Source organism: Phoca vitulina, unplaced genomic scaffold (assembly GCF_004348235.1).
Source record: "Phoca vitulina isolate PV1807 unplaced genomic scaffold, GSC_HSeal_1.0 scaffold19, whole genome shotgun sequence".
Lineage (NCBI taxonomy): Eukaryota > Metazoa > Chordata > Mammalia > Carnivora > Phocidae > Phoca > Phoca vitulina.
In genome coordinates this window covers 31,009,337-31,017,233 of record NW_022589722.1, presented here as the reverse complement: position 1 = coordinate 31,017,233, position 7,897 = coordinate 31,009,337, and positions in this window count along the sequence as shown.

Below are 7,897 nucleotides of genomic sequence, written 5' to 3'. Positions count from 1 at the left end.
GACATTGGGGAAGGGCCCAGCACAAGCAGACCCTGTGCTTGGGATGCGTGGAGCTCACATGGGTGCCCTGAGTCAGGCCTTCTGAGGGCAAGCGCAGTGAACAGGACTCGGAACGGGGGTCGGAACGGCTCTCCTGGCGCTCGCCCAGCTCTCCCTGACCGTCCCACCTCGGGCAGGCCCCTCTCTGGCTCCATGAGTGTGCAAGGCACACCTGATCTCCCTCTGCACCTGCCATCTCCCTCCCCCTGAGGCCTCTGGGGCATGGCTCACCCTGCGGACAGCAGTTTTCTCGCTGCGTCCTGCCGGTCTGCCCTGCACCTGGGGGTCGGGAGCAGGGGTGAAGGAGCCATGGCCCAGCCCCCCCATCAGCCCACGTCGAGCTGCACCTCCTTTCCCTCACTCTATAGAACAGGGCCTGAATTCGGGAGCTGGAAAGCTCGAGGGCCGGGGGCCCCAGTATTGGCTCCAGCACCCACACGAACCAGCCTCCTTCCTCTGAGCTCCGAGCCTTAGCTCCTGGGCCTCCGTTCCACCCTCGTCCCTGGGCATCCTCTGTCCTTCATCCCTCTGCTGCAGGGAGCCTGGCAGGTGTGGGCTGGGGTCTGCTCTTCCCCTTAGAGCCCTGTGACATTGGGCAAGTTAGCCTCCCTGTCCCCAGGTTCCTCTCGATCAGTGCTGTCTCCCCTCCCACCCTGGTTCCTCTCCATCAGTGCTGTCTCCCCTCCCACCCTGGTTCCTCTTCATCAGTGCTGTCTCCCCTCCCACCCTGGGGCAGGGAGGGCAACTAGCATCACAGGTGCTCAGCCTCGTGCCATCAACACTGGTCAGATGGACACGGGGGGTAATGCCCGACCCCCAGGCCAGAGTTGGGGCCCCCCACCCGCCACAGATGCTCCCTGGCTGCCTTGGCCTCCCTGCTTAACAAAGGTACATATGTAAGGTGCGTAGTGAGCAGCCTGCAGGTCACTGGGCTTCGAGCTGCCCCAGCACAGGGACAAAGACGGGGGCGGGGTGTTCACCCCAGGACCGGTGCTTGGGTGCTCCCCTATATTCTCAGCAACCAGAGCAGGGTGACCCTCTCAGGGTCAGGAGCACGGCCTGGGTCAGGAGGGGCACTCGCCAGCTTCCAATGCGCGAGGTCTCCTGACGTTCACGAACCCTCCAGCTGCAGCAGGACCAGGAGGCCGTGAGACAGGGAGCCTCGGGGGAGAGCAGACCCCAGGCACTCAGCGTCTGCAGGTCCAGCCCTGGGCTTGTCATGGCCATGAGTCAGTGTGCGGGTACCGTCCACTCGGGTTCACGCTCCCATCCAGCAATTTGACCACAGAAAGTCTTCAGTGGACAGATACCCCCATAAGGCATAACAAACTCCAGGGAGGTCTGGCGGTGGGCCCCAGGGGCCCACCAATTGGGGGTTCCAGGCCCCCCAACCCAGGGAGGTGCCCGCACGGGGCTGGGCACCGGGACACAGAAGACACAGAGGTGAGGGGCGGCCAACACTCAGGGCTGCGGCGGTGGGGGTGGGGGGACGGTTCTGGGTTCAAATCCCAGCCCGGACCCCGTGGGGCTGTGTGAACCGGGAGGCCAGTGGCTCAGGACCCCCAAGCCTCCGTTTCCTCGTGTGCAGCAGGAACGAGCAAACGCCCCCACGGAGCTGCGGGGGGCGGGGGCTGTTACTGTCACTATCGGGCCAACACCACGCCCACCGCTGTTGTTCGTGGAAGCACACAGAAGCTCGGTGGGCTTCCTGCGAGCCCTCTGGGGCCCGGCCACGGAGGGGTCGCTAGGAGTGCCGGGAGGTCAAGTTTAAGCAGAGGCCTCCTTCGCTTCGCTGGCCCAACCCCAAACAAAACGGAGCACCAGCCCCCCCAGGGCCTTTGTGTCTGAGGGAAACGTCCACCCCCTGGGACATCTGTGGCTGTCCCAGCAGGGGACGTGGAGAGGACAATCTGGCCAGGTTCCGTGGCATCTGCATTCAGCACGCTTCCCCCGGGACAGTGCTGCTTCCTTCGGGCCCCACCCCCGGGACCCTGGGCTGCCTCCAGCACTCTGTCCCCGGGGTGGTCCCCGCCCTCCCCATCCCCAGCACCTGCCACTGCCCCCGAAGGATGCCCAGGGGCCTGTGGGTATTGTCCCGGAGCCACCTGTCCTGTCCCAGGCAGGCCCACGGGGTCAGGACGGCTCTGCTCATTCACAGGATCCTGAAAGGCAGCCCTTCCGGGCAACTGCCCTTCTCCTCCTCCTCCTCAGCCAGGACAGGGCTGTGCGGGGGGAGGGGCCGGGCAGAGTCAAACAGTATTTTTTCTGTTCTCTCCTGCACAGATGGAGTTCAATTAGGAAAGAAGAAACCCAAGCCCAGCCAAATACCGCTTTAAAAAAAATCTTGCAGGAGAGAAACGTCTTCCCACATCCTTAGCAAATCAATGAGATCAACGGCTCCTGTCCAGTTTCTTCCCCAAACGCATTGGATGCAGCCAGAATGTTCTCCCCCACACCCAAAGCAGGCAAGGCGGGAGGGGGACTGATGAATACAAGTGGAGCTCGTTCGGACCCCTGACCCCTGTTCCTGCCCCACAAGCTGTGATATGAAGGCAAGACTGTCCCCGAGAGCAGGGGTGGCCAGCAGACCAGGCCAACTCTGCCGCCTCTTGTGGCAGACCCTGGGTGGGGTCAAGGCTCGTCCCTGGGCTCTGAGGGAAGAAAGCCTCTCCACATGGTCCAGCCACCCCCTCGGCTCTCCCTCCGGGCCGCTGCCCAGGGCTTCCAGAAGCAGCCTGGGGTCTGGACGCAGGAAGTCGCTGCAGGACGCTGGGTCCATGCGCCCACCTCCCACTGCCGTGGCCTCTGTCACCGGGTCCCCTCCAGGCTGTTCCCAACTCCAGAAGCTCCTAAGCACTCACCGCAGGGGCAGGTCGTGGCTGCACCTGTCCCCAGCTTCACGGGGAGCAGCCCCCTCCCGAGGAACTGACCCAGAGCCTTCCCAGAGCTGTCCTGACGGCCCAGCCCAGGCGTGGCCTTCTTTGGAAGAGGATTGAAGCTCATTGAAATGTCCTGTCTGATCTCTAGATGCTTCACTGGCTCTGGAGACAGACTCTGCCTAGAGATCCAAGTCTTTTCAGAATATCAATATGAAACCAGAGGAGAAACGTATCAGGCTTTAAACAGAAGCAGCCCAGCACCCTCGGGTCCCGGGTACAGGAGGAAACCATCCGCACGCAGCCGGTGTCGTGAGAAGACCACAGAGTCAGTGCAGGCGTCCGGGCTCCGCTCACGCCCCCCCCCCCCCCCCCCACCCGCCCCGGGCTCACTGCGATTCAGGCAGATCTTGCTGCCGAGTTACCCCATCTGGGAAACGGGTGGGTTGCGCCCAGGACCCAGAGCATTTGAGGGAAGAGAAGGAGGTGGGGGACAGCCCCTTTCTGACCTGTTGATGGCAGAGTGATGGTCCTCATGCCCTCTGCTCTGCACCTCTCCCCCTGCCCATCTCCCCAGCCCTGACCCCAGCTTCTCTGCTGTCTCTCTTCCAGAAGTCCTGGGGCCCGTTTTGCTCCAAACCCCTGGCACCCTGACCTCCCCCAGACTGTGAGTTCCCCAAGGCAGCAATCCTCCCTCGGACTGTTCGTGGGCCCCCAGCCCCAGCACAGAACCAACACGGGGAAGGGGCTCCCACCCTACGCAGCCTTGGCTTCTCGGCCGTGTGGTGAGCACCTGCAGGAAGGACTGCCGGCCTCGCCTGTGCGTGCCCCGGCCATGCCACCCGTGGTTGCTCGTGCCATGCACCCACATGGACGTGGGGCCTCTTGGGAAGAGCAGCGGGCAGGACAGTCGGCTGGGGGCCTGGACACAGGAGCAATGCCGCCTTGCGCAACGTCCCAACAGCTTGTTCTGCGGGTGAGAACAGGCCAAGGTCACACAGAGGGAAGGGGCGACAAATCCCCGTGGATTTCAGGGGAGCGCCGGCCCAGGCTCGATTCCTTCCGCCTTCTGAACCAACGGGAGCCATTTCAATTCCTTAGAGGGTGACTTGTCTCACAGATTGCCGAAGCACTAATTAGTGCTAATTAGAATCCGATCGACTCGCCAAGGCAATCTGTCCTGCTGGGGCAGGCGGGATCCCAGAAGCACGTCTGATCTCGAAGGGAGTGGAGCCTTTTATGCAAAAAGGCCCCCTGGGTAGCTTGGGGGGCAGGGCTCGTTGGCTGCCGGCTTTGAGGACACCCCTATTAGAAGCGATTCTGTTCAACGTGTTTGACACATTTGCAGGGGAGAAAAGACAAATGCATGCCTTTGAGAGGTGGGTGAGGAGGGATAGCAGCAGGGCTGGCCAAGTGTCATCTTCAGCGCTTTGTGCAAAGGCACCAGTTAGGGCTCACGGGCCAGGACGCGGCCCCAGCAGGGTTGCCAAGGGAACGTTCTCCCACTGGAAGGGGAAAGCAGGCACCCTGGATCTTCCCTTTCTCCTTCCGCCTGGGACCTGCTCTGGAGCGGGGTGGCCATCGACACCTGCCCGGGCCCCCGCGAGGCCTGGCGCAGGAACTGGAGCCACAGAGAGAGGTGACCCGAAGCCTGGTGTCTGGCAGAGGGCAAACAGCCAGGTGAGGGCTTTGGTTTAAAAGTCACTCCGGCCCTTGTAACAGGTGATCCCACCCAACCTTCCCGATGGGTCCTGGAGATCAGCATCTTCACCTCGATTTGACAGATAGGGAAACTGAGCTCCCAAGAGGTTAATGAAATGTGCTCAGAGTCACGGGTGGGCTAGGAAGAGGCAGGTCTTGTGACAAACGAGGGAAAGGGGCTCACACACGTGTCCGGAGCCCTGAGCTGCTTCCGATCCCTGGGGCTGAGCAGAAGGGAATCCCCAAGTCCCGCTGAGGACGGGTCGGGAACGGCTCCCGCTCTCAGCCTCCATCACAGAGGCTGGCTCTCTTTAGGGTCTTGGAGTCCAATGCCCGCCTCCATTTGACAGGTGGGGGCCTGAGGGCGAGGAAGGGAGGGGACTTGTCCATGGCTAAAACCCAGATCGAGCAATGCCTTGCCCTTGTGCTGCCTGCCTCTCTGTTGTGGTCGAGCCCAAGCATTTAGATTCCGGTATTTTTGTAGAAAACACCCACGTGCACACATGTCCCGCTTTCCTCCACTGACAGGTGGGTGAGCACCTTGGCCACGGGCACAGAGCCCCAAGACTGCAGGTCCAGTGTAAAGGAGGAGCATCCATGTCATGGAGCAGAAGCTCAAGGGGTCCCAGGGCACATTTGTTCATGGGGTCTGTGGGCACACAGGTTGGCAGAAGCGCAGGTCCTGGGATGCTTAACATGCTCTAGCCTCTCTCCCTGGACCTAGGTGCTCCATGTGCATCCGTGGGGTGGGGGTGTGGGGTCCTATTGTGCTGCCCTCGCCAGTCACAGGCAGACCCTCCTGAGGTCTAACTGAGGCCAATTTGCAGGAGGAGGAGAGTAAAAGTTCAGAGCCTCTGGATTTCTGATGAGCCCCAGGACGGCCATTCAGATTCTGGGTCAGCTCTCTGTTCTCCAGTACCTCTGTGGTGAGGCTGTGGGCCGGAAGGGGCCTCACTTCTAGAACATTCTTCTTGCCCTTTTCCAAAAGCAACTTTATTGAGGTATAATTCTCAATTAACGACATGTTTAAAGGGTGCCATTTGATAAGTTCTGACATATGTATGCATCTGTGTAACGACCACCAGAAAATCAAGATAATGAACGAGTCCATTATCCCCCAAAGTGCCCCTTTGCAATCAATCCCTCCCTCCTGCCCCTCCTTGCCCTACCTTTTCCCAGACATCCACTGGTCTGCTTTCTGCCACAATAAATTAGTTTGTATTTCCCAGAATTTTAGATGAATGGACTCATACAGTTTGTTCTCTGCCTGGGTGCTCACCCTCAGTAGAATGGTTCTGAGATTCACCAATGTCATAGGGCATATCAATAGCCCATTCCTCTTTATTGCTCAGTGTATAGATCCTGCACCTTGTTTTTTTTTTTTTTAATTCTCTTGCTGATAGACATTGAGGTTGTGTCCAATCTGGGGCTACAAATAAAGCTGCTATGAATATCTTTTTTACAAAGCTCTGTATGGACATATGTTTTCAGTGTATGTTTAACTTTTTAAGAAATTGCCAAAGTGTTTTCTGAAAGTGCTTGTGACATTTTATAGACATTCCGCCAGCAGTGGGTGGGTTCTTCCACATCCTTGACAATACTTGGTATTGGCAGCTTTTCTCATTTTAGTCATTCAAATGGATGTAGAGATTATCTTGCTGGGATTGTACTGTGCATTTCCCTAATGAAGAAAGATATTGAGCATCTTTCCATGTGCTTATTTGTTCTGCATATATCTTCTTTGGCAAATGTTGTTCAAATCTTTTGTGCATTAAAAAAAAGTGGGTTGTTTGTTCTCTTATGTTGGATTTTGAGAATTCTTCGTATATTCTGGATACAAGTCCCTTATCAAATATATACTTTGAAATTATTTTCCCCAGTCTGTGGCTTGTCTTCTTATTCTCTTGACAATATCTTTCAAAGAGAAAAAAAGCTTTAATTTTTTTTTTAAAGATTTTATTTTGTTATTTGTCAGAGAGAGAGAGAGAGAGAGAGAGGGAACACAAGCAAGAGGAGTGGCAGGTAGAGGGAGAAGCAGGTTCCCCGCTGAGCAAGGAGTCCGATGCGGGACTCGATCCCAGGACCCTGGGATCATGACCTGAGCTAAAGGCAAACACTTAACTGACTGAGACACCCAGGAATCCCAGCTTTAATTTTTATAAAGTCCAATTATCAATCTATCCCTTTATGAATCACACTTTGGGTGTCGTATCTAAGAAATTGGTGTCTAACCCAAGATCGAAAAGTTCTAAAGTTTTTATGGTTTTAGGCTTTCCATTTAGGTCTATGGTCCAATTTTAAGTTAATTTTTGTATATGGGGCCAGATAGGGGTTGAAGTTTGCTCTTCAGGTTTTTTGGTTTTGTTTTTGCGTACAAATATTCAAATGTTCTAACACCATTTGTTAAAAGGACTATCATATGATCATTTCTCCCCTAAATTTACTTTGCTCTTTGTCAAAAATAAGTTGCCTGTCTATGCGTGGGTCTCTATCTTGTTCCATTGATCCATTTATCTTCACACCAATACTACACTCTCTTGATTATAGTAGCTTTATAATAAGTCTTAAAATGATATCGTGTGCATTTCCACTTTTATTGTTTTTAAAAGTTGTTCTGGTTTTTCTAGGTTCTATACATTTCCATGTGAGTGCAAGAGTCCGTTTGTCAGTCTGTACAAGAAGCATGCTATAGTCTGAGTGGCATGGCATTAAATCTATACATCGATTTTGGGGGAAAGCGACATTTTCACAATATTGAGTCCGTCTAACCGTGAACACAGTCCACTTCACCATTTATGAAGATCTGTAATTTCTTTTGGCAATATTTTGTTATTTTCAGGGTAATATGTCTTTCATGTTTTTTGTTAGATTTACCCTTAAGTATTCCATACTTTTTGATACTATTATAAAATGAATTTTTTATAAAAATTTTGTTTATTTCACAGAGAGAGCACAAGCAGGGGGAGCAGCAGAGGGAGAGGGAGAAGCAAGCTCCCCACTGAGTGGGGAGCCCGATGTAGGACTCAATCCTAGGACCCTGGGATCCTGACCTAAGACGAAGGCAGACGCTTAACTGATTGAGCCACCCAGGCGCCCCTATAAAATGAATTTTAAAGTCTTAATTTCTAAAGATTTTATTTATTTATTTGACAGAGAGAGAGATAGCGAGAGCAGGAACACAAGCAGGAGGAGTGGGAGAGGGAGAAGCAGGCTTCCCGCCGAGCAGGGAGCCCCATGTGGGGCTCGATCCCAGGACCCTGGGATCATGACCTGAGCCAAAG